Raw genomic sequence first — 27263 nt, forward strand, 5'->3', positions numbered from 1 at the left:
GGTCTATGTGGAGTATTTTTTTTATTCGGATTGATAGGATCCGGTCGAAAAAGTTATTCCTCTTCGGTAGACGCTTTCTGTGCCGATCTTTTCGGTCCAAGCGAGGTTTGGATTTCTGCTCCGGAGCCTTGGAAGGTGTTTTTGGATCCTTCGGCTTCGATGTGGAGGCGGAAATCTTTTTCGGTTCCGAATGTGTTGGTTTTGGATCAGATGCCTTTTCTTTCGGTGCCGGGATGGTCGATGCTGATTTCTTTCTGGGAGTAAGCTGTGCTACCGACTTCGGTGCCGATGGAGCTTGTGGGAGACTAACATGCTGCTTGCTTGGTCACGGTCCTTTGTCTTTGGAGCCGTGCCCGGGGGCGGGGCTTCTGAACATTGTTTTCGGCTGGGGTCAACAGGCGAAGTCTTGACCAGGGCCTTCTTTTTTGCAGGTGGGGTTGGGGTTGCGGCAGTGGTACTCACTCGTTGATCTGGAGGGATGGGGTGGTCTGAGTCATCTGCTTCGGACACGATTTCAGTGCATCACTGACCCAGGGAGACCCCCTGAGTCTAACCCCAGAACCTTAACTCCCACAGTCAATTACTTAACTGAGAACCGTTAACCTGTTTTCCCTCCATAGGATAACATGGACACTTTTTCTCCAAAATGTTTCGAAGTGTGGAGTTTTGAATTCTAACAATATTTTTTTAAATTGCACAAATAACCAAAATGTGTTTACTTACCTGTTTCAAGGGAATGTCCCAGTGCTGAATCTAGGTATCCAAAGCGATACAAAAGGGGATGATGGACGGAGCATTTGAGCAAATCAAACACTCACCCCCAGTCAACTGATCTGGGTTTAATCCATTACCATTCTTTAGCTCACTCCACCACCCCAGGTCAGACATGGCCATATGCAAATCAGTCTGACCCTGTGCCTCATGGGAACAGTCCAGCCCGAACTGCCAAGCCATGTCTTCCCTGGACCGGAAACAAGCATCCTGGGACCGGTTTCGGGTTCATAACCCTCATCAGCCAGGCTATATTGAATCCAGTGGCAAAGTGAGCAAGGGATTCACGTCTGAGCATACCCTGCCAACTTAGGGTGAACAACGCGATACAAAAGGGGATGATGGACGGAATCTAGGAATCCAGCACTGAGTTAGAAAAGTAACACGAAAAGTAACTTACCTGCAATTTATTGTAGAAGCCCATTCATTTCAATGTACTGCTCCAAAAAGTTTCCAAGTGTAGAGTTTTGAAAACTGAAAATATTCTTTAAAAATCATGCGAATAACCAAAACATAATTACTTGGCTGTTTCTGGGAAATGTACCAGTGCTGAATCTAGGTATGCAGCACTGAGTAAGAAAAGTAAAGCAAAAAGTTACTTACCTGCAATTTAGTGAAAAAGCCTATTCATATCAATGTACTGTATTTGCTAAGTGTTGCATACTACTGCTCCCCTGTAAATCAAACAAAGTACAATTTCTACTGCATACTTGAACTGTGATCATACAAGTAAATGATTACCGCAAAGTATTTTTATGCTTACCTGTGCCAGGCTTGCTTGGTTCTAGAAATAAAACAACAGTATATTTTTTTATACAAAAACAATTGGCCTAGAGTTCAGTTCTTGAGTGTGTGAATTCATTTCCTGACTGAGTGTGTACATCAAATGCTTAACACTGTCCTCTTATACTGCCTTACTGCTCGACCAAGCTACCACTTTAGAGAGTAAGGTTCTATCTAACTTTATGAACAACAAATAGAATGTCTGAGGGTCAACGTGAAATACTAATGTGTGTAATGGAGGGTACAATTAAGGCAGGTTGGATGAAAGTGCAATGTGTGCTACGTAACACAATCCCATAATTGGGAAAAAGTGCCCATCAGTTCCCAAACGGTTCCGCCCTAGTCATCATCTGGGCTCTCCTAACCCAGGAGAAAGTTGTATGTAAAAGTCAAATAGTGTTGTTATGACTTTTATTTACTAGATGTAAATGATACATGAGATATGTGATGGGTGGAACCAACAATTATTATGTTTGTAGTAAATGTGGGTAACTGTTTTGCAGTGCTTAAATGTGAATAAACAAACGTCGTGTAGTGTAATAAAATTAGGTAGAGATTGAGTTGAAGGGAATCAATTTTAATGGTTTCGCTCAACTCTCCCAATGTTAAAAATTATAGAAATATAAATTAACTAGCAGATTTAACAAAATATCTGCCTGCAAGCAGGGTCAACATGTTTCAGCATCTGTGACTGTGAATTTGTCACTGCTTTCTTCAGGACCTAGATATATACAGCTACTGCAATAAAGTAAAAAGAATACCTTAATGATTTCGAGATATTCCTTATTCTTCTCCAACCTGTAAAGAATCAAAAAATGTACCAAACACAAACATCACATCAGCGTGACACGGAAATGAACAATATTAGTTTGTCCAAATCTTATTAGCAAATTAAGTGCGATCTTAAGTGAATATGGTGAAAATTCCATTATCCCACGTCACACTCGCTTACCTAATTGGTAGGAGGAAGGGTCATAACCCCACCTGGCAGCTGCTCAGGTGTGTGGAGCACCGCTCTGGTAAGAAGACAAAACATAAACAGGACTCACACAGACATTTCACAGGTAAAGACCAAATCTTGGTCAACATATATCTCGATATGAATTATTGTAATGCATTGACCTGTCTGATGTTGACAAATGGGCTCGGTCATGCAAACTGCTAATCAACTGTTTAGTGCACTGACGGGGTATTTCTTTAGTAACCTACCGCAGTGTTCAACTGTTTTTCAGAAAGCCCACAGCTCGTGTTGAGCCACATAATTACACTCTTCTTGCAACGAGTCTCTGGCTAAAGCGTAACGTCATGCTTAAAATGATCACTGTTACTCGCTCTGGTCTTTGCGAGAAAAAACACTCGAGAAACCCATTACTCATGTTTTGCAAATGACTTTTAAAGTAAACTAAAAACGGTATGCCTTGATTGTTCTACCGCTGTTCGTAAAATCCTCCTGATCGTGCCAAACCGAGTGGTTGTGCTACCCTAATGTCCAGCATCTTGTTCTCACAAGCGATCGTTGTTTATACCCCGATCCCTGCTCGAGTAATGTTCAAATCCACTCTTACCCCATTGGTGTAAATACTCGAAAAAAAGATAGCAGGAAAAGGTTAACCTTTCCGTCGGTACACCGGGCGTCCCTCTGTGCTCGCTGGGGGGGCGCCGGTGTTCGCGTGTAAGGCATCTTTATTGTTTCTTCAGATCACAGCGGAACCACGTGACTAACAGTACCACGTGGGAACGCGAACTACAGAACCCCAAGAATGTTGGGAATTGTAGTTTCGTAATGGAAAACGGTCCGTTTTCATCTAAAACTCGACAAAACCTGCATGTTGGTTTTGTTTTAAAAATAATTAACTGTTGGACAGGTCTGTCTGGTAGTGCGCCTATTGTAAATTATTTTAACATGATTCTGATAAATGACAAGTCACTCAATGGTCAAGTGACCCTAGAACTACAAGCCGCTAAATTGATGGGAACTGTAGTTTTGTCTTTAAAAATGAGAATATTTATATTAGAGCACTACTGAATATGGGAAAATCTTACATTTAGTACCTGTAAAGAAAATCCTTTTAGAAGTGCCAGGTCGCATGTTTTAAAACCTTTATAGAGTGTGATGCGGTTTTTGCATAGGTTATACCTCACTTCTCTTTAGGCAGTATCAGATGTAGGATGTATTCCATATTTCCTATTTGTAGAATATGACAGGTACTAAGAACTCTTGAATATTTACATACTTTTTAATAGGGGAGTGACCTACAATAAATTCATTATAGCCTACAAATATGTTGTAAATCTTGCTGCATTCTATATCTTGTTGAGGGAGTGCTGTGTAGTCATTCCGATGGGGAGATTCCATATGTACCTAATTAGAGAGACATCCACGGAGTGTCCTCGTTCAGGCCCCCTTTATCACTATTCATTTTGTAAATCCATTTTTGTTCTTTTTTAAATAAGAACCTTGTGATGTCTGCTTCATGTTCCGGAATGGTAGGTTGTTCAAGAACAGTCCATTTGAAATCATTGGGACTATGACCAACCTCCAGAAAATGCGCTGTCAGTCGTGTTGCCTGCTTACGGCAACGTATTGTGCTTTTATGCTCAGATATTCTAAGTTTTATCTTCCGGGTGGTCATACCAACATAGTGCAGCTGGCAAGGGCAGGTGATCAGGTAGATGACATTGTCACTATTACAATTTGTGAATCTCCGCTGCTGCCATGCTCTGTTAGTTCCAATGTCCACAGACTGAGATTTAGAAGTTTGTGGACATGCCGCACATGTCCCACAAGGATGGTGACCTGTCACTGCAGGCAGATGCCATAAAGTCCAAATCTGGCGAGGAGTCTTGTTTCTAGGTCGCGTATGGACCAACTTGTCTCTCAAGTTTGGACCTCTTTTGAAGGCAAATAGAGGACGTTGTATCAAATCACCCCCAGTATTCAAAATGGACCAGTGTATCTAACTTTAACCTCTGCCTACCTCTGGAGACCCGGGGACTCTATACACATTATACAGACCCCCCAGGATATAGCGGCATGAACTAGTAAATTTAGCGGCACAAATCAGGAAATTTAGCGGCACAAATCTGGGAATTTAGCGGCATTTAGCGGCATTTTATTTTGGGGTTTTTTCGACAACAAACACAGATATCTTATTGTTTGAGTTATTTTACAACATGGAGCTATGTAGATTTTGTTTGTTTACAATTCAGGCCATTTGTTTTGGTTAAAAGGCATGTTAATCTTGGCCATGTACGTCCAGTTCTTCTGAGCACTCCACATCTAGCCCAGTATTGTGCTGCTGGTTATAATGCAAAAACAATAATGCCCGGATGGATTGCTCTGAAAGGGACCGTCGTCTGGATGACAGAATAATTTTGTAGATGCTGTTGCTACTTTCAGCATCTGCAGAACAGGTCACACAGTCCTTGTACACGGCTGTAAGTTGGGAAAGAGCTGGAATGCGGTCAGCCAGCCCACGTCAAAAGAGGTCCGTGTCAATCACTCCAGAAACAGATGCCTGCACTGCTTCTGGGCCTACATTTTCAAAGTAGAGGCGAAGCTCCTGATCGGGAACTTCGCTCAAACCAGGGATGGCTGAATATGCACTCTTCTCATTAGGCAGGATGTAGAATCGCGCAGGATTGAAAAGGCACACTTGTTTCAAGAATTGTATGCCCGGCTGGGCCTCCCCCCATGTATTTGCCAACCTTTTCCAGTGAATGTTCAAAAGCTTCATTAAGCTGGGCTGTTATCTTTTTTTTCTGTGCCAGGCTTAATTTTGCCCCTGCAGTGGTCTGTAGAAATGGTTGTAGTGACTCCACAGTGAGGACTGAATTGTTGGTTAGGTTCATGTGGAGGTCCTCCAAATAATAATATACCTTCATTCACTTTCAATTAATTTGGGCCCCCGGGGCCCGCCGCGCGCCCCTGTGTGCGGCAGGACCCAACAGTACATTCATTTTCAATAAATTAGGCCGCCAGGGGCCCGCAGCGTGCCCCTGTGTGCAGCAGGCCCCCACAGTACATTCACTTTCAATTAATGTGGGCCCCCGGGGCCCGCCGCATGCCCCGTGTGCGGCGGGCCCCCACAGCAACATTAATTTGGGCCCCCGGGGCCCGCCGCGTGCCCGTGTACGGCAGGCCCCCACAGCAACATTAGAAAAATTAATTTGGGCCCCCACAGCAACATTAATTTGGGCCCCCGGGGCCCGCCGCGTGCCCCGTGTGCAGTGGGCCCCCACAGCAACATTAATTTGGGCCCCCGGGGCCCGCCGCGTGCTGTGGGGGCGTCGGGCCCACACAGCAACATTAACAAAATTATTTTGGGGCCCGCCGCGTGCCCCGTGTGTGGCGGGCCCCCACAGCAATATTAATTTGGGCCCCCGGAGCCCGCCGCGTGCCCCGTGTGCGGCGGGCCCCCACAGCAACTTAAAAAAAAATAATTTCGGTCCCCGGGGCTCGCCGCGTGCCCCGTGTGCGGTGTGCCTCCACAGCAACAATATTTTGGGCCCCCGGGGCCCGCCGCGTGCCCCGTGTGTGGCGGACCCCCACAGCAACATTCAAAAGTTATTTTGGGCCCCCGGGGCCCGCCGCGTGCCCCGTGTGTGGCGGGCCCCCACAGCAACATTAAAAAAATTAATTTGGGCCCCCGGGGCTCGCCGTGTGCGGTGGGCCCCCACAGTAGCAGCGTGAGGTACCTGATCGGGTCTCGTTGTCCGTCCCGGTCGTTGGTTCACGTCTCCCTGCCTGCCGCTGCTTCCTCCTTGTTCCTTCTGACTCCTCTGTGTCCGCAGCGCAATCCTGGAATCCTCGACTGGAGCTGGAGTGGTGAGAGTGAGAGAGTGATTGGAGTGAGGAAGTGAGGAGGGCAAAATAGAAAATAGTCGGAAGAAGCCGCCCCGACCCCGAGAGACCCTTTCTATTGGCTCTCCGTGTAAGCCAATACAAAACGGCGGATATCGCGGGCGGTTTGGCAAAAATCGCGGGATTTTAGCAAAGCTGCCGATTTCGCGATTTTTTTGCAAATCTCGAAATCGCAATATCCTGGAGGGTCTGACTATACCTCACTTTGGTGCAGTATACAGAGCCAGTTTCTTACAATACCTCACTGTATGTCTCTCTCAATTTAAATGTGATGTTGTTGCCCAGTGGAAGGAGCAAGCTGCTCTGGTAACTTCTTCAACACTGAAGTTACACACCCGGAAGAGGGAAATATAACTCTGCTGGGGTCTGTACTTCAGCATAGCATCTTGAAAGGTCAGAGTTATCACTAAATTTTTTTAACAGGGGATTTTAACACTCATGTGTATGGACATCATGCAAGGAGGAGTGGAAGCTATGGGCTGTGCTCGACAAGCAGGCTTACACATGGAACATCCTCCCAAGGGTGTTGAGCTTAACTCCATCTTGCTTGAATTTGATCTAACATCTGTAATAAATAAGCTGCCTCCGGGGAAAACAGACATTACTCCCACCTTTATTGGGAGAGGGTGTGAGATCGTTATTGATTTCACTTTTGTATATACCCCCTTTTACTCTGTGTGCAGGCGAGTGAATGCAGTGACCACAACCCCATTTGTGTCTCAACTGGCTGGACCCTAACACTCGAACACACCACGGTGGGCGGGGGGCTGGTGTCCCCCTTAAACAGGTGGAAGCGGGAAGGAGCTTAAAGTGGGGCTGTATTGTCCCAGAGCTACTCCACGAGTCCCTTTTAACTCGGTGTCGTAGCGAGTTTGCCACCTGTCTCGACGATGAGGCAAGTGCTCCGGACATCATGAGTGCATTTGGATCCATGTCTACTATCAGAAGGAACTTTCTATGGGGTCTGTTAGCAACCAGTTCCACGATGATTTTACTCGAGTGCTCCCAGGCTTCCAGGAACCTGAGACAGGCCTTTGGTGTTAAGCCCCGAGAACGGGTGTCGGTCAAAGGACTACGAAGAGCATATAAGGCTGCTCTAGCAACTTGCAAGTCTGTCCTGAAGGAGGATGCCTGGATCAATTTAGTGGAGGCTAGTACACTGCGTAATAGCTCAAAGTTCTGGGGCATTATTAACAGCCCATTTCTATCTGGAAATAATGCTAATTTACTGGATGCCCAAATCACAGAGGACGATTGGGTACATAATTTCGAGGGTATCTTCCAGTCAGATACCCCTCCAATTGAGGGGCAGGAAAGGGTGGAAGGCAAGTCGGAACTTATTTTCACCACGCAAGAGGTGAGTGCCGGTATTCTGGGTCTATCTAAAAACAAGGCCCCCGCACCAGATGGGATCCCACCAGATCTCTACATCGCCCACTTAAAAACCTGGGTGCCTGTCCTCACAGCTGTCATCAATACTGCTGTCCAGATTGGCCGCACAAATTCCTAGGCTTTATCGATTATAGTCCCGGCGTTTAAAAAGGGATAACAGGACAGTACCTATTGTTATAGGCCCATTTCTCTGCTGGACTCTGTGGTGAAGGTGGTGGGCCGCATGGTACTTGACACACTTGTATCATGGGTTGAGGAAAACAACTTTTTATCCGATATACAAAACGGCTTTCGACCAGGTCGTTCCACTGTGGAACAGTGTTTAAACCTGTACATGGTTCTGAACAAATACACTGTGGCTCGTTCCAGCCCCATATACCTAGCCTTCATGGACCTGTCCTCAGCATTCCACTGGGTCAATAGGTCCAAGCTGTGGCAGTTGATGTCCTCCATTGGCATTGACAGTAACATCATTTTATTCACTGTGATTAAACTGCGGTTGTCCGCTATTCAAAGGACCTGAACATGTCCTGTCAGCTTGACATCAAGAGAGGGGTGCATCAGGGGTGCATTTTAGCACCCTTTCTTTTTAAGCTATATATATTCATTCCTTAGAGAAGGCCCTTTTGGCCACAAATGCGGATTGTCGCCAGGTAGGCGAGCCTAGCCTGCCAGTCCTTCTATACGCTGACGACGCAGTCCTCTTGGCGAGGACAGCTAGGGGCCTACAACTTCTTCTGAATTCTTTTGCCCTTTAAATGGAGGACTTGGACCTGTTGTTTCATCATGCCAAGTCGTTCATTATGCAGGTGGGACCTCGTAAAGCTAAGCAGTTCACTTTTAAACTCTGACTTTCGTTAATACCGAAGACTAATGTTTTCTCCTATTTGGGAGTTGTGTTTGACGATTCCTTAAGTTGGTGCCCTTTGCTTACTTGGAAGAAAGGGGATCTAGTGAAAGCTTTTGCAGCTGTTTTTAACTTTGCCAGCAGAGGGGGAGGGAAGCCAAAAGGGGCTCTTTTGCAGACATATGAAGACAAATATATCTCAAAGGTTAGTTATGGGAGTGAGATTTTGGGCCACATTGGGGTAGGAGCAGTGCAAAGTACTGAAAACTATTTCCTGCGAAGGGCCCTTTCTGTCCCACAAAGCACTTCATATTATGTCGTGCACAAAGAGTTGGGAATGCCTTTCCTCTCAAATGTACTGGCTTTCCGTCCCCTGGCTTTGTGGCTTGATATTTGGGCTAAGCAAGAAAATACACTTAGCAAAGACATCCTAAGGGAATGCCTTTCACTTGACAGTGTCTCACGCATCCGATGGCTCCAGTATATAAGAGTTGGCCTCTCCAGGGTAGGTAGGAACTATTCGCTAACCCTGAGCGCAGATGTAAGAGTGACTTTTCTCTGGTCTAAGTGTTTTTTAGGAACGAGCCACTGTGATAGAGAGGGAAATGAGCTGTGTAAGCCTAGTGTGTGTATGTACATCGCGTTAAAAACCGTACCAACCAGCGAACCTTATCTTCTAGGGCTTAAAAGCATCCATAGTCATTTTCAATGACCCGGTTTCGGCTCAACCTCTTCCCTTACCTCTTGGCACACCCTTGCGGCTTCCACAGAGGCCAGTGCCTCATGCCCTGTAGCTGCAACAGTGAGTCTCGTCAGAACATGATGCACTTTATAATGTTTTGTAGTTTTTGTGCTGTCCCTAGAAAGTTATTTATTTATTATTCCCATTCTCAAAAAAACTGGTTTTAGGAGGGTGAGACCAGCACTTATCTTTTTACAACGCCTCTCTAAAGACACTGTTTTGCATACGCTTTACTTTTTACGGTTTGCTTTTAGGCTCAGATCAAGCTGCGATTAACTTCTGTACTGTAATTCATGAATTTTTATCTTGTGTTTTGATTAACTTGTACATGTTATATTTGTCAATCTGTAACTTGGAAAATGTTATCATTTTATGTATGACTTTTGTGGTTTTCTTAAATAAAACCGAATAAAGTTTGTTGATAATAATCACTAGGGGATTAATTTACAGGGTAGCATAGTATCCCTCACAATAACTTCAGGAGTCTCAGTCCACACAATGTACATGCGTTGTTCCCCCTACTTCCAATTTTACATGTATCCCTCATCACCTGCCCAAACCTCTCCCTCCTGATGCCAATGTGGTACTCCGTCAACCCGCAGACAATATTTTTGGCCCCTTTGAAAGTGCCCATACAATAAAAATGCTGCAGTTGTAAACACATATCAACTACCATTTGTTGTGTTTGAAACATTTTATTGAATAATAAAACCTAATAAACATAAGCTGATTATTAAAGCAAAACAGAAAATCAGTTGCCATACACATAAGAGACAAAAGTTGTACATACAAATCAACAAACTGTAACTTAGCAAAGTTAGGGAGAGCACAATTCTTAATTTCGGGCAGTCTTTAAAGTTCAACAATAGAAACGTTCATAAAAAGCAGGAAAGGAAAGAAAGAAGGTGGGATACAGTGGTTTCATTAATGTAATGCTTGCTACATATAGAAAAACAAATACTAATTATTTTCCTAAAGCAATAAAGTCCTCACATTAAAATACTAAGAGAAATATATTGAACAATGAACATTTCATGTGTAATTAGAATTCAATTTGAATATTTTAACCTTCTCAGCATTATTTGACTCATGATTACAACCTGAATGCTTTCTGGAAAGGAACCACTCATGGGGTTCAAAATTACATCTTTTCTAACAATAGTATTAAAAGGATAAACTTGAATTTCAATTTGATTTATTGATTTAAGCCTTTTTGGAGATCAACAATTTTAAATATATACAAAATCCATACACTTTTGTAAAATTGTCACCTAAACTTGTATTCAATCCACCTTTTGATTAAACACTTCCTATTCCAGCAAGCATCACAGGACCACGTGTTGTTATCTTCCCAATTAGTGATAATGTGTCAGATGGCAACAACAATAAATATGTTTAGAATTTTACCTTCGAAAGCAAAAACATGCCATTTCTGAATCATGGTGCACAATAAAATGCAGGAACAGAAGGGCATCTTTAGGTATAGCATTCATTAAGGTTTGACCAGGCTTGAAACTAGAATTCCTGAACTTTTGGACATTTAAATGTCATATTTTAAAAGAATTCACACAGTCCCAGCATGAGCTCTATGAAAAATTGAAGATGATTGAATTGTACTTAGACAAAATGTGCGGATTAGTAATCTATTGATGTAAAATACAGTGGTCAGGCAATGCTTGTGGATCTAATCTAATCAGATTTTAACTCCATAATTTGTTCAATAAATTGACTGAGCATAATACTTGAAGGTCCATCTCTCAGATCAGTTCTATTACAGTTTTATTTGCGATAACACTAAAAGAGATCAATGATTAATTGGTTTTTAAAGCCATGGGTGGAATTGATCCTTGGTCTAAATCTAGATCATTGTCTGCAATAGAAGCCAGTACAAACAGATCAAATCTAAAAGCATTGAATATGTTTATTATGTTGGTTTAGAGTAAACACAGATGACACACATTGTTCCTGAAACTCAGAAAATGTATCGAAAAATTATGATTACAACCTATTTTATGTCCAGAGACCGGTTTAGATTCTTTCCTGTTTAAGTAACAACATTTGCAAATATATTTAACAAAACATTAAAGCTGGATGTCAGAAATTCTGTCTTTAAGTATTGTGTAAGAGTTATGTGTGATGGTTTTTATTTGATCTGAAGCAACACTAACACTAAATAGGTACGTGCACCGGTTATCATTTAACTAACATTATAAAAGCAAACTTAATTTGGAGGGAATTGAGAAATATTGACTCATGTACCAAGGGTTTTATTGTTAAAAAATCCAGTGGTTCGGTAATTCACAGAGTGTGCAAATGTCTTTTTGAAATGTACTAAGCCCATTTAACAATTAAGAATTTGGAAGGGGAATGTTAATAGTGTACCTTCTAAATACGTTATACCTCCTTAAGGTATGTATTAAGCTTTGAAACCATATGTGGGCTGAAAAACAGTAACAGGAGGTAGTAACCAAAGGGGACATTCGTGAATCTGAAAGTAAAATGGGGTGCATTAAAAATGCCATCACAGACACAGTAGTGTGCTGACTCCACAAGCACCCACTTTTACCAAATGGATTATTAATACATGAACCTCAGTATTTCCTATATATTGCTGAAATGTAGTCTCTAATATTTTTGTCGTGTGGTGTAAATATTTGTTTCTATTATTTTATTTCCCATTTCAATATGGTCATGAAATGTACCTATTCTTTTTGTCAAACATATTGAAATATCGTTGTCACAATTTTTGGGGCATTCTAAAATGTGTTTTCACTCTCTAACTTAAAGCTTTCTAAGAAAAATACTGATGTGCAGACCTGGTTTCTTCTAGATCATTTAGCTTTCTAACTAAACCGAGCACAATATTGATTTGAGAAAGGTGGTTATTGTAGTCATAGGCACTGGGGTTAGTTTAGAAAAGACAAATATAGAACTTCCTTTATCTTTAGAAATAATACTTGCAAAAGTTTATGTCCAATAATTTCAGATCATTTACTGATAAAGATATCAGATAAAGATCCCCTAATTTCTTATACCTTGTGGTATCAAAAATCTGCTAGAATTAACAGACTTCTCTCTTAGATAAATCCAGGTATGAGAAGGTATTAAATGCAATTATCAACTTTCCGTCACAACATTTCAAGCAATGGTCTGTGCTTAAACGTACAATGAAGGGGTAAAAATGTATTTCTACCACAATCAAGAAACCCTTGGGTCTATGAGGATTACTGTTGCAAATGAAGACCTAGCTAAGATAAAATATCCCTTTAAAGGGAAGATTTCTCTCACCCACCATAGTTGGCATGCTTCCTCATTTGGAATCTCCTCCCACCGTTATACTTAGTTACAGTACAGGGTACAGCCCCCTCACTGAGAGGGAGGAGTTCAGGCATGTTTTGTTATAGAGAATGGTATACGAAATACCACAAAAATGAGCTCAGGGTAGTTGGGGCAGCAGAGTGAAAGTTAATAAGAGGTCAACATGTTTCAGCCTATTAACCCTCCAAAAGAGGTGTTTGCGGCTTTCTTCAGGATCTAATCAAAAGTGCTGCTGCTCATTGTACTCAATCAATAACAAGCATTGGCATTGCCAATAGGTCTCGCCTTTGGGACCTAGCGTTTAGCCATGCAGATCCAGTAACAATGTGAAATAATTTCTCTTAAAAAAGAAGACTATAAACTAACTAAGCTAGAAGTGACTTTATTACTGGTTTATCAGATGTTTCTGGATGTTTAGTATATATAAAGAACTCCTTTTTTCCATGGCGTATCATATAAAATTGAAGCTCTAAATTTTGGTAAGAGTACACAATGTCAAAAAATTCAATACTGCTTTGATATCAATTTACTTTTGAAAGCTTGAAGTGAAAGAGAATTCTAAATGTCATTTGCTTATGAGTAGGTGCTAATGACTATTTCCGGATGACAATGTAGTTAGCATTTTTTTTGTAAAAGATGCGTTAGAAGTATGGGTAGGGAAAATGACTATTTTGGCCAAAGGCTCCCCTTTCTTTATGCATGCTAGTTTTAATTTGTACACAGAATCACAATTTTTTTATGTGGTACACTGTAATGTTAGATGAATCTGTTTTACCCTTCTGATTAGCAAGGGATGACGATGAACCGTTTTTTCGTCCCTGGTTTTAAATGGATTCAGGTTGGAACAGACAAGGTGTTGGTTGACTTTACCTCAGAAAATGGTTGTTTCCCGCATGCTGCTTTCATGCGACTTAACCACATCGCTGCAATCAGTCTTCCCCTGCTGTGCTGGGCCATAATGTAAATGGGTGTGGTCATGACGAGCTCAGCTCGTCATCAGCACACGAGCACTGTGCTGCATGACGAGCTGAGCTCGTCATGAGCACAGAAGGGGTTAAATCCCTTCAGTCGAAGAGGCAGCTGCATGCCTGCAGATATGGACAGATCAGCACTTGACTGGTTCAGTTCACCAGTGGGGCTAGAATAGAAGCTGTTAAGGGCAGGGGCTTAGCTTCCTGTTGGTGCAGCAGGTGCTGTGGCACCAGGTCCCAGACGCCTTAAAGGCCCACTGAACCCTGATAACTGCTGTTTGTCACAGTTCAAACAAAGGCATGAGGGGCCCATAGAACACTTATTGCTGTTTTCCACATTCCAAACGGAGGGCAGGGGTCACATTTCCTTTCTTGCCTTAGGGCCCAGGGCACACTGGCTAGGCCACTGGTTAAGGATGCATTAGGAAAGAGGTGGGGAGACAGGTGGATATTTAAACAGCTAGACAATGACTTCATGTCTGGGTATTAAAGTATTCATTGCAATTAAGGACTGAAGCAGGAATAGATCTCATAATATAGGGAGGCCTACTTACAAATGCAGCTCGATAAGCGGCTGCTTTTTAACATCTCACTTATCACCTCTCCTAATTTACAGTTTTATTTTAGATGCAGACATAAATCGTGACCTATGAATATGTTTATCTATTTGCAGGTTCCAAATGGCCCATCTTTCCCAAATGCAAGTATCAGACAGGTCGGGAACACCCAATGGAGTTGAACTTCATAAAGCCACATTAATTTTTTTATTTTTTATTTTTTTTATTTTGCAGAGTTTTATATAGCGCTAACTAGAACCGAACCGAATCAGTTATCAGAGCGCTTTACATAGCACCAGTTACGTTACATGAGGACACACTTTCATTTTAGGCACGGGGAGATTAAGTGATTTGCCCAGAATCACAGGGGGTTTTTGGCGTCGTTACCGAGACTCAAACCGAGTTCCCCAGGTCCCCAGGTCCCCAGGTCCGAGGTCGAGCGCCTTAGCCGTTAGGCCAATCACTTGTCTTGAAATGCAAATGGCAGCATTAGGCACGCAGAGGTGTAATCTACGTAATCTCATTATGTACCTTAGTATACAAGTAGTACCACGTTCTTTGTATACCTGAATTAAATAGGCACACAAAATAGTACCGTATTTAATGGCCAGTTCAGAATTACAGGGAAGGTGCACTGTCCCAGACTACACAACGGTGCAGTCTTCAGTGGGTGCTGTCATGTCACACAGGGGGAGAACACCAGATTATGCTGGTAAAAGCATGTGGTGCCCCGATGTAGGTACAGTTGTAAACCACCAGTCTGCTTACAAAGTAAAGCGTCTACCAGCTATTAAAGGAGGTGGCACGTTTCCCCTGCAGGTGGTTGGGGTCTGTCACCATCCTGTCAGGTGGGGGTATACAATCAGTGCGCCTCCTAACTGCTTGTTTGCCCTTTCGCCCGTGTCAATAATACAGTGCAGTCGCAAGACAAAAGGTTTTCCCACATTTGAATGTGGCCATGCCCAATACAAAGGAAAGCATGCCCGCTGAGAATCTCGCCTACGTGATCCACACTACATAAAGGGCTATGTAAGTGTCTGCAGCCTCTTCTGTAGAACAAAAGCCAAAATGCCCATGGGACACAGAAAGAGGGTGCACCCCGATGCTTCATTATGTACGAGGACCTTTGGCGTTCGTCTGTACTAAGCGAGTGACCGAGTTAGTGGAGTGTTTTTTGCCCTCTATGTCACTCTACTTCTAAACACCTAATCAGACCCCCCAGGATATAGCAGCATGGATTCGCAAATTTAGCGGCACAAATATGGAAATTTAGCGGCACAAATATTGAAATTTTGCGGCATTTTTGCAGCACTTTATTTTACTCATAATCATTCATTTTCGCCTTAAATCAATGGAAACCGTTTTAGCAGAGTATTCCACTTTGAATAGGCAACCTGGAATATGGAATAGAGGAAGCAGCCCACAGGTGAAGGCTGTTATCCCTTGGAAATGCAATTCTCCATTTGCTTTAGCATAGCCTGGGATTTCTTCAGGCAGCGCAGCCTTTGAGACGGCTGCTGGCCCGAACGCTGCTCAGATAAAAGCCTTCTTGAGACTGGCACTTTTTATTCTCAATCACTGCCTGCACATACAAAGCAATGGGCACGTCTGCAATGAGGGTAAACATTTTCCTACTAGGGTGACATTACAATCTCTAAAAAGCCTGGGGCCCCCTCCCCGCACCGCGTGGGCTGTGGGGGGGCTTTGTTACACCCCTGATCCGCTCTCCCCTCTCACTTTATTAGGCTTTTCGTACCCCTTTCATTCACTCTGTGCTCCCTTTCCCTCATCCTGGATGAGCTGAGGGGTTTTCATTATAAGGCGCCGTCATTCCACCTTTGTTCTGCGCCCTGCGGGTTATCCTGCTTTTCATTCAAAGAGGGGCAGGGAGAAATTCACAGGTAAGGGCTCCCTAATTATCTGCCTAATCGCTGCTATCCTCATGCAGATGCAGCGATTAGGCCCAGAGAGACGGACCAGCCGGCAGATATTGATCAAAATCCCCTGGGCTTCCTGGGCCTCCAAACTCTGTAGCTTTTGAAAGCGTGAGGCCCCCTGGCTGCGAGCCGGCGTGGGGGCCCTGGCACTGTTGTCATGTGGGCAAGTGTCTGGCACACAATCTGTCGCTGGTGTGGCATCAGTGTAGTTTTGGTTGAGGGGTCCCTCCCATGAGGTTACCAGCTTTCCATCACCGAGTGGAGTCTAGTGCACCTGCACCATTAGTCGTATGAGTGGCTGTGTCCCTGTGTCAGATGAAGCCCATCTTCAATGAGCCATGGGTGTACGCGAGTGTGAGTGCTCGACTCGTATTCATCTGTGGGGCGGCACGGAATCACTAACGAATCTTCTAGAACGGCATGCATGCCTGTTGCCTGTCTGTTGCGTATGTGTGCAAGACAACCGGTGGCAGCAAGTGCTAGGCATATCTGGGCATGTGGGATGTGTGTCCTTACAGGGCACTTTGTGCATTGAGGTGGACGAGGGACCTGAACAGGTAAGGAGTGTGTGTAAAATGCCCCTCCCCAAACACACACACACACATGTCTCAGAATCTCCCACATATGCCAACGGCTCAGCCTGGCTCGGGGCGCTGGGCCTGCCGACTCCAAGGCCAGGCCGTCATGGAGAGGGGCTCAGAGATGTCACATCCACTTATGGGTGGAGGGAGGCAGAGTAAAAGCAGTTAGCATAGCGCCAGCCCTGACGGGATAAACATCTCTTCTGCGGCTCGCGCACACCCCTCTGCTGCACGGGTCCCGATTTCGCGGCACTTTAAAAAAAAATCTCGGCACTTTAACAAAAGTGCCGATTTTGCGGCAAACCGTGAAATTGCGATATCCTGGAGGGTCTGCCTAATACAGCTTGTACAGTGGTTACGGTCATCTGTTCACTTACATTATGCTTAATATAAATAGTGCACAATTTCGGCGTTTGTGTCCGCCTCTGTGGTTCTGAAATTCTGGACCCTACTGTCATCCCAGTATCGAGATCCAATACCCGTGCCACAAAATATCAACATCCCATGGCGAATTTGGTGTCAACGGACCGGTAATGATTATGACATCATCCCTGTATATTTGCGTCATGATCGAGGAATGCCAACACCCCTAAATCGCAGTTTCCGTTCCGACCCCTCAGACTCCATTTTGTAAACGGCATCCATCTTGTGTGTTGCCCTCATGATAAGTCAATTGAGTAAGGTCGAGCTTGATCTAAAAGGACACGTCCACCTCTCTCTGACTCCCCCCTGACCTGTCCCAACTGACTCCCTTGCCTCCAGCCAAACCTGTTTGAGCAGCTCCTCGCCCAGTGGCCGAATACGATAGCATCAATGCATAACATACCATAAACCATTCATCGCGTACAGATCATGTTTTCTACACACACACACACCTGTCCGCGTTCCTTGTTTATGGCCAGTTTTATGACTAGGAGGTGCCCTTCTTTATTGGGGTTTCATCGATATCTGATGGGAGTTCCGGGACTGGCTGGGTAATCTATCACGAACGGGACGTCCAAAATATGGGCTTGCCTACATGACTTCGCTCTTTGTATTGTTGTAGAAATATGTGTACAGCCATATCATAAACTCAAGAATTCTTGCTTGCAGCTATTATTTCTGTATATAAGGAGAAGGCTTGTTCTGTAAAAACGAACAGTCTCCTGAGAACACAAGATCCGCGTTGTCGTGCTTCTAGGACACATGTTACTTGGTAGCTGCCAATAAAACGTGATCTCTGACTGCGACTAGAAGACTCCGTGTTTCTGTGGTCCGGACCAAGGGAGAACTCAGAGGTCTTCGGGTGTTATTCCCTGGCACCACCGGGTTCTTAAAAACCCGGCACCTCAGTTGGCGCCCAACTCGGGGCGGTATCAAGCGGCGACGGTCCAAGCCAGATGTTCGTGAGGAGCTTCGTGTGAAAATTCCAGAGGACGGCCAGCCACTTCAGCGACCCCTGTATGTCGACGTGGTTCCGAAGGTCTTTGCTGCGAGGTTCCCCGCGTCCCGACGGCTACAAAGGACTGCTGCCCTGACTATCGCCTTGTTTTGGACCCAGTGATCCTTGGTAGAGCGAAACGAGAGACGGGTCTTCTAGCGACGTCATCGATCTTCAAATACTTCAGTTAAGTATAAGTGGAGCGTCTCCCAGTCCTTAGTTTGATCCTTAGTTTTTGGTATCCTTGAGATACGCTTTGATTTGGTACTTGCAAGCCCCAAAGCCGAAGGACTCGTGTTTTCACGAGAAATATCGTAATCGATAATCCTTTGAAGTTTGAAGCTAAACGAGTGAGCAAAGATGCCTTGCTTTTGCAGACTTGGAAACTTGTTTTGTCTTGGTTGTAGTAAGGACTCCCGATTAGAGGATTCTTGTCCGGTTCCTCCGATTGGAACTCCAGCGTATGAGCTCTATGTGAAACATGGCGTAGGTCCTATCACATATAATGAAGTGTGGATAAAATACACCCGCAAGGATGGTGTTTTAAAGTGGCCCCAATATGGTAGTTTTGACCCAGAAATCTTAGACAACCTAGAGGTCAAATTGTTCAAGAAAAAAGCCCGGCCGGCGATGTTTGACTCTTTTCGCTTATGGCGCAAAGAAGCCAAACAGAAAGAAATAAAATTAGCAAAAAGGAATAAAAGAGGTATGTCAATGGTGCAAGCTGCCGTTGCATACAGGGATAACGAGGAAGAGCAAGAAGGCGAACAAATACTTAGGAGCAAGAAACTAGCAGTAGATAAATGCTACCCGATGTTACCAAATGAGGGACGAGGTCAAGAGGAAAGATCCGAGAAAGATCCGTTAATGTCCCAATTATTGAGCTCACCTCCACCGTATGCGTTAGACGCTACCGCACCACCAAAGCATTTTACTATACCGCGCCCCGGCGCACGTAACCCAGCTCTTGCACGAACGCCAGCTCCTCTTCAGCTGGTTTCTACTTCTCCGGCGCAGCCTTCTCAAGGGCCGCCATCTTTGCTACATACTCCATCTACTTCTACCACTTTGCCTACAGCTCCAACTGTTCCCTATGATACTACGTCTGCCACTGTTTCAACTTCCTCTGCTATGGCCTCGATTTCTTCTTCGCCTCAGCCTGTCTTTTCTGATGCATTTGCCCCTCCGCAAGCTTCTCCTTCTATTAGACAAAGAGTGACAGGTACCGTCACTGGTCTGCTTACACCTTTCTTCGGGTCGCCTAAAACGACCCCTAAAACAGAAGATAGACAGTTACGTAGTCAACTGCCTGATTACGAGGAAAGAAAAGTGCTGCATGAACTAGCACGCCAATGGATTGCGGATACTGTTAGATATGATGTTCAGTCTGTTATGGAAGTTTTCCGTCAATGGAATGCACCCACTCAGAGATACGTATTCGAAGAGATGTGTGTATATCTGTGCGAAGATTTGGAGACGAATGATCCCAAATACACAATGGACGAACTATGGCGTGCGCGTTTTAAGTTCCATGAAGGTATGATTACAGGTGCAGATGTTGAGAAAGCGATAGAGTTGTTGTTCTCTTATAGGAGTAAGGGAAACGTCTCTAGATCATTGTACCAAGACGACGTATCAGGTAGGAAAAGAGCGAGACAGTACCCCATGAGAGAGGTTCCTCCGGTTTGGAGGGAAGGCGATGCGAATGTAGTACCGCCAATTCTGCCACATTTCCAGCGTGTATGGGTACATGTCCCCTGGAAAAGATCAGAAGTTTTAGCGCTCAAGCAGACACTACCTGATCCCCGTAAAAACCCGACTGGGTATTATAAGGAGTTATCGCAGACTGCAAACTCATGCATAATGAATTTAGCAGATGTAGACATGTTGTTTGGGAATGTTGTCCCACATCCTTTATGGAGTAAAATTCGTCATACGGACCATGACCAAGAACTAGGTGATTCATGGGCTAATATTACCGCTATAGATGCTAGACAAATTGGTGGTTCTAAACCTGAGCCGTTAATAGCCGAACTTCCCGGTAGAATTATCACGTACATGAAAACATTAATGCCTGAGTTACGGGTAAACTGGGACAAGCTATCTGCGTGCAAGCAGAAGAAGGATGAGAATGTGTCTGACTTTTTCACGAGATTTGAGGAGACTTTCACCGATCATAGTGGTCAAGATATGGCTACCGAGGGTGGTCAAAGATTGTTTGTAGACAAATTCGTACATAATTTGCTTCCTGAACTGTGTACTAAACTAAAAGATTCAGAGAGTGCTTGGGCTGTCTCTACGTCAGCGCAGATTTTAGCTACAGCCCAGTACTATGAAAATAGGCGCAAAGACGAGCTAGATAAGGTAGACAAAAAGACTAAAGATTTGAAAACTAAGGTTCTTCTCCAGCAGGCCTATCCGCCTCGCACGGCTAGTCAGCCCAATTATCAACCACAACAGCAGTATTCGAGAAACGCGCAAGGAAACGAGTTTTCCCATCAGCGTCTTCCGTATGGCCCGAATCAATGTGCGTATTGCAAGGAAGAGGGTCATTTTAAAGGTAATTGTCCGGCTCTTGCGCGACGTGTAAACGGTGTTTCAGGTATAAGGGGTAGAGGTGTTCAAAATTTTCATAAGGGTAGGGGCCGTGGAAATTTCTCCCAGAACACAGCTTCTTTTCCGCCTCAGAATTCCATGAACAGCTTTGACCAACAGAATAATGCATCGTCTAGGTCAGCTCAGTACTATGCTGACGACTATTACACCGAACACGAAAATGAGGGTAATGATTGCTAGGACAGCCATGGACAAAGAGAGGGAGTCGTTTCAGTTCCAGTAGATCAGAATGGACCTTATGTCGAGGTGATTGCCTCAGGAGTGTCAGAGCCATTTCTGCTGGATACTGGTGCTACAAAAAGTTCTATTATGCACTCAAAACTTCCTGGCGCACCTTTGTCTGGCGAAATGAATGTCTCAGTTGGTTTCTCTGGCGCCCCTGTTAGAAACCCGATCTCTAGTCCCATGTCCCTTTCTGTTGGCCCATGCGAATTAAAAGCACCCCTCATTTTGACAACAGGTTGCGGTGAAAATTTGTTAGGTTTGGATTTACTAAAGAGGTTGTATGCGACTTTGTACTGTTCTCCCTTGGGAGTACAGCTTACTTTAGGTAAGAAAGTCGTTTCTCCAATGTATGTGTCAAAAGAAAATATTGCAACTGAATTGTCGTGTCTTCCTGATGTACTCTGGGCTAATGGTTCTAATGATGTAGGTCGTTTGGAGATAGCACCGTATGTCATAACATTGAAAGCCAACGTTAGGTTGCCACGTATTCCCCAATATAAAATATCTGGCGAATGTGAAAAGGCGTTATTGACGATTGTTTATGACCTGATTGATAAAGACGTCATCGAAGAAACAACAGGAAATGTTTGTAACAGTCCAATTTTACCGGTCTTAAAGCGTACCGATCCTTCACAGCCCCCTGTGTACAGGTTCGTGATCGACCTCAGAGAAGTGAACAAGGTAGTTATCCCACAGTTTCCAGTTGTCCCCGACATTACTGCCTTGTTGACGATGGTTCCAGCTTCAGCTAATTGGTTCTCGGTGATCGACCTGAAGAACGCTTTCTTCAGCATCCCGATTGCTGAGGAGAGTAGAGATATTTTTGGATTCAATTTAGGAGGACGAAGCTTCCGCTTCAAGTGCGCTCCTCAAGGCTACTGCGAAAGCCCATCAATATTCAGTCAGGCCCTGAAAACACAACTGGACACAATTGTTCTACCAGATGGGTCAACTCTGATTCAGTATGTAGATGATCTGCTGATCGCTGCAGACACTGAAGAAATTTGCAAACAAGCTACGCTGTCATTATTGCATCACTTATGTGACATGAAGCACAAAGTCTCTCTCTCCAAACTACAATTTTGTCGACAAGAAGTTACCTACCTAGGTCACATCTTGTCGAAGGAGGGAAGGAGACTGACACCAGAAAGAATACAGGCAATAGCAGAGCTGAGTGCCCCAAGGACACAGAGAGAGGTTCGAGCCTTCTTGGGCATTACATCGTACTGTAGACAATGGATACCGAATTTCTCACTACTAGCCAAACCCTTGCTGGCACTACTCTGTAAAGACACGCCCAATCCTATGCCCTGGTCTGAAGATTGTCAGACGAGTTTCCACGAGTTGCGTGATGCATTGTGTTCGGCTCCTGTGTTGGGAAACCCCAACTACAGTAAGCCTTTTACATTATACGTCCATGAGAAGGAAGGTTGTGCATTATCAGTCCTAACACAACACTTTGGGGACAAACAGCGCCCATGCGCGTATTTTTCGGCAAATCTAGACCCTGTGGCTAAAGCCCTACCAAGTTGTCTGAGGGCTACCGCCGCAGCAGCTGTCTGCATTCGACAGTCTGCTGGATTAGTCATGAATAATACTCTGATCGTTATGGTCCCGCATGCAGTAGACATTTTGCTAAACAGGACCAGGACACAACATCTTACTAGCGCTCGACTATCCAGTTACGAACTTACACTGTTAGCAAGTCACATCCACATAAAGAGGTGTGATACACTCAACCCCGCTACGCTACTACCCATCCCGACAGAAACAGACGAGATTGATAAACATGACTGCTGCTTTAGGACAGAAGAAGAGACAAAAGGGAGAGTAGACTTACAGGACACTCCCCTTCCTGAATGCAATGATACTTTATGGGTTGATGGTTCATGTTTCAAGTTGCCAAATGGTGATACGACTGCAGCCTATGCCGTAACAACATTACACACCATTATAGAGACCGCGCGCATTTCCCACAATTCTGCACAAGCTGCAGAGCTAATTGCACTTACAAGAGCATGTGTGTTGGCGAAAGGAAAGCGAGTGAATGTGTACACTGACAGCCAATACGCCTTTGGTGTGGCTCACAGTTTTGGGAGATTGTGGCGTGAACGTGGATTCCTGACGTCACATGGTGCAAAGATACAGCATGGTCAGCTAGTTAATGAGCTCCTTGAGTCACTGACCTTGCCACTACAATTTGCCATTGTGAAATGCAGTGCACACAAAAAGATTCAACACGATGTTGGCCGCGGGAATGCATTTGCAGACGAGGTTGCGAAAGAGACTGCAAGGAACACAATGAGTCTGTGGTAAATAAAATATTACCCTGGCATAATTTCTAGGCATTAACAATTAGCATGTATCAAATGAGAGGCAGAGAGTCCGTGGTGTCCAAGTTAAAAGGGCTTTATTCCAATAACTCGAGTTAAGGGAGAATCTGTTCCATCACCACTGAGGTTCAGGAAGGGTCTTCTAACATTATTTGTAGAGTACATACATTTATACATTTATCCTTGTACATAGGGAGGAGCGCTCCAGGCAGAGCAAGAAAGAAAGAGATAAGAGCATGTGGGCGTGCATGAGGGAGTACACTTGATGAGTCATAGGAAGGTGATAGGTAGGTGTCATAGGTGGGTGGTACACAGAAGAGGAGTTACATGGCAGGCTGGAACTTTGCCCTACTTGTGCACGCAATTTGATCATGACGTGCAATTGACGTGTAACTGGGAGGAGAGCTGACTTTCAGTCTAGTAGAGAGATCTTTAGTGTCAAGGCGACCAGCACGTCTGGTACTAACTGATATCTTAAGTCAGGGGATGTATTATCTGAAGCAAAGGTTGCTCATCACTAAGAATCAGAAAAAGCATATATTTCTTCGTTCATTACATGGGGCTGTGAGCTTTCAACAGATGCAAGTACTGTAATTTCATTTAAACAGAGACAGAAAAGCTGGGCCCTATCTCAGCAGACGGGTTCTGTTTACCTTTTTCACCGGCCATGCAGATAACTGTTAATCAAAATATACTGTCTTGGCAACCCTTGCTCGGCTGAGCTAGAAGTATGCGAGGTCAGAGATACGTAACTGCAGCTTCAGTGTGTCAGGAGTCATGAAAACCCTAATTCAGAAAGTGGCTCAGACTGAACCACAAAAAGGGTTCATTACGATATTTATTTAAAAGTGCACAATGCAAATACATGGGCCTTCATGTTAGCTTAACGTTTGGGAAACTTGATGACAGGCACCTTAATGCAGGACGTGATTGCAGAGGCCTTGTGATTCAGGCCACTAAGAGAAATATGCATGGGTGACATGCACATACATGCATGTAACATAGGGTACACGTAGGGGGCATCTTGGTCAGGCAACATTTCATTTTCCTCATTCCCTCCTTGTCCCCTACTTAACCCTTCAGGATACATCTATATTCATGAGACCGTATAGTTGATCATACAGCATCATTTGTTCGTCCTTAACCCTTTGTATACTTGGATGTGGAACACATGCAGTTGCACACAGGCCGCAAATGGCCGGGCCACACTGCAGACAGAGACAGCAACCACATATCATAAGTAGGATCATTCCTAGGAAGGACAACACTTTCCATCCCCAAGCAGATATCACACCCCAGAGCCAACTGGACCAAGTCCATGTGCCTGGGTCTTGATGTATGACATAAGCAATCTTGTGGAGCCTTGTTATCGCTGCATACACAGATGGCGCGTTATTTGGGATGAAAATGCGACAACTAGATCGGATCACGCTACAAGCTCCGCCCCTATCCGCCAAGATGACGCCTAGAACGAGGCGATTTTGAAGAACGACAAGTCTCATAGCAGACTGTTCCTGGGTCAAGTTCGCCAGGGCAGATGCAGTCACATTCACTACTGCCTCAAGAGTCCTTGTTAACTTGCGTATCAGTTTACTGTTTTGGACGGGACCTACGAAGAAAAAGAATCCTTTGTTGAAATCTGTATATTGCTCCCAAGCTGTTTCAGTCTGATCGATCCCTGAGGCATCTGTCTCTCTCCTTACTCTAACATGTTCTAGTCGTGAATCTCTATGATAATGGGATGGGGCCAAGAATACAGGTGGCAATAAGAATGCTATATAACAAGTCCCACCCCAGTCTAAGGGCAGATGTACATAGGCTGTCTGACCGCAAATGAAATAGGTATGGCGTGATGTTTTGAAAGAAGAAAGTCCTTTATCATTAAACTCTACTACAACTTTACACTCGCTGTGTCCCATATGTACTGAGCCTTTCTTACTAACACATAAATCACCTTTTGCTGGTAGAACTGAAATAAACGGTGGACCTGTATTTTGCTTGGGCTGAACGTTTAACATTATAAAATTAACGGATGCATTTCCCTGCTCGTACTCTTCATTCTCTAGATCGGTTCCCTTCCTTTGGGGATATCCGTCTTTGTCTGGAAAACATACTTCATTCATTACTTTATTCAGGTTTCCATATATGCAGCCACCTGGATAAGCTATGTACTTTCTATCTATTGAGGTCATTAAGGTAAACCATGCTCCACATGACCCATTGTGTGAGAACGGTAAAGGATAGAATGGCAGAACTCCCTTCGTTTTCTGATAAGGGGGCAGTTGGCCACATACCCAGCAATCAGTTGCATTGCTGGTCTGGTGAGAATGGTGTAACATTCGAATAAAAGTATTGTTACGCAGAGCAAGACGATATGACAGTTCATGAGGTGGCAATTCACTAAATGTATGCTCTATGGTGCTGTTACTGGAAGAGTGTATATGTGAGGAAATAGGAAAGAAAACATGTAGCAATAAACTGACACAGATTATAACAATGCACAGAATAAAAAGAATGATCAAAGTAACTATACATCTACTGCGTAATAACTTGCAGTATTTGGCTTTCTTTTCGCTCTTTTTACTATTTTCATATGTGATCTTATACATGTCAGAAATCTAGTCTAACCGATTCACCACCGAGTGGACTTAGACAATTAAACTACGTCTGACTTACTAGATCTTAACTTAGACCTATACTCCTGCTGTGGAGTCTTTTCTGGCAAAGGTGGCGCAAAGTCTGTATTGTCCTTAATGTTTTTAGTGTCTGTATCTTTTTCTAAAGTACCAGATTGTCCAAAGTATCTTTTGCAGTGATGAAGGTGAATCCAGCCTTTACGTCCTTCCACTTTTACGGCGGACCTCGTGGTTAGTAGCACCAACTTCGGTGTCTTCCAACGCGGCTCAAGGGGGCTTGATCGGTCAAAATTCCTGATGAGAATAAAATCCCCTGGTACTATGGCATGTTCCTTGACCTGGGTGTTGTCAGGGAAGGCGGCAGCAACCTGTGAACGACAAGAGAGTAGTGCAGACATCAAGGAAGCCAGGTAATCTGTCAGCATGTTACTGTCAACATCAGTTATTCTTTTAGGCATAGCCGTACCCCACATATTTGGCGGTCTACCGAAAACTACTTCATACGGAGATAGGCCTGTTCTGGAATGGGCTACCATACGCATGTAAAAGAGGGCAACCGGCAAGGCTACCATCCAATCCACGCCTTTTTCTGCACAGATCTTAGCAAGCTTTGTCTTAATTGTCTGATTATGTCTTTCTACAAGGCCTGCTGCTTCAGGGTGTCTTACACAATGGAATTTCCAAGTATATCCTAACAGAAGAGACACTTGTTTCATTAATTCAGAGGAGAATGGCTGACCGTTATCGGAATATACGACCCGAGGCAATCCATACCTGGGGAAGTACTCGCGCACTAATTGCCTGGCTGTTGTCACAGCAGTATAATCTGGAACTGGATATGCTTCTGTCCATCTAGATAGTGCACACACAACTACCAAGACATACTTGTAACCTCTACATCTGTCCATTTGGATATAATCCATCTGGAGAACCTCAAAAGGGTGGTCAGGAGGATGAAATCCGCCTTGTTCCACCGGAATGCCTTTACCTGGATTGAACTGGCAACAGATCATACATGTTCGTACTTTCTGTTTCTCTGCTGCACGCAGGTGCTTGTTAAACCAGATATTCTGTAAGCTGTCTATCATTGCTTTTTCTCCTAAGTGTGCTGGACTATGTGCTGTGTTTATGATTACTTGTACCATAGAATCTGGAAGAAACCATGAGCCTTTTCCCTTAGTCATCCAACCTTGTTCAGTCTGGACCCCTCCTTGTTCAGTCCATTTCTTTATCTCATCTGTGGTGGCATGTGTCTGTATGTCGAGTGCAT

Source organism: Lissotriton helveticus (genome assembly GCF_964261635.1).
Source record: "Lissotriton helveticus chromosome 1_1 unlocalized genomic scaffold, aLisHel1.1 SUPER_1_unloc_9, whole genome shotgun sequence".
NCBI classification, from domain to species: Eukaryota; Metazoa; Chordata; class Amphibia; order Caudata; family Salamandridae; genus Lissotriton; species Lissotriton helveticus.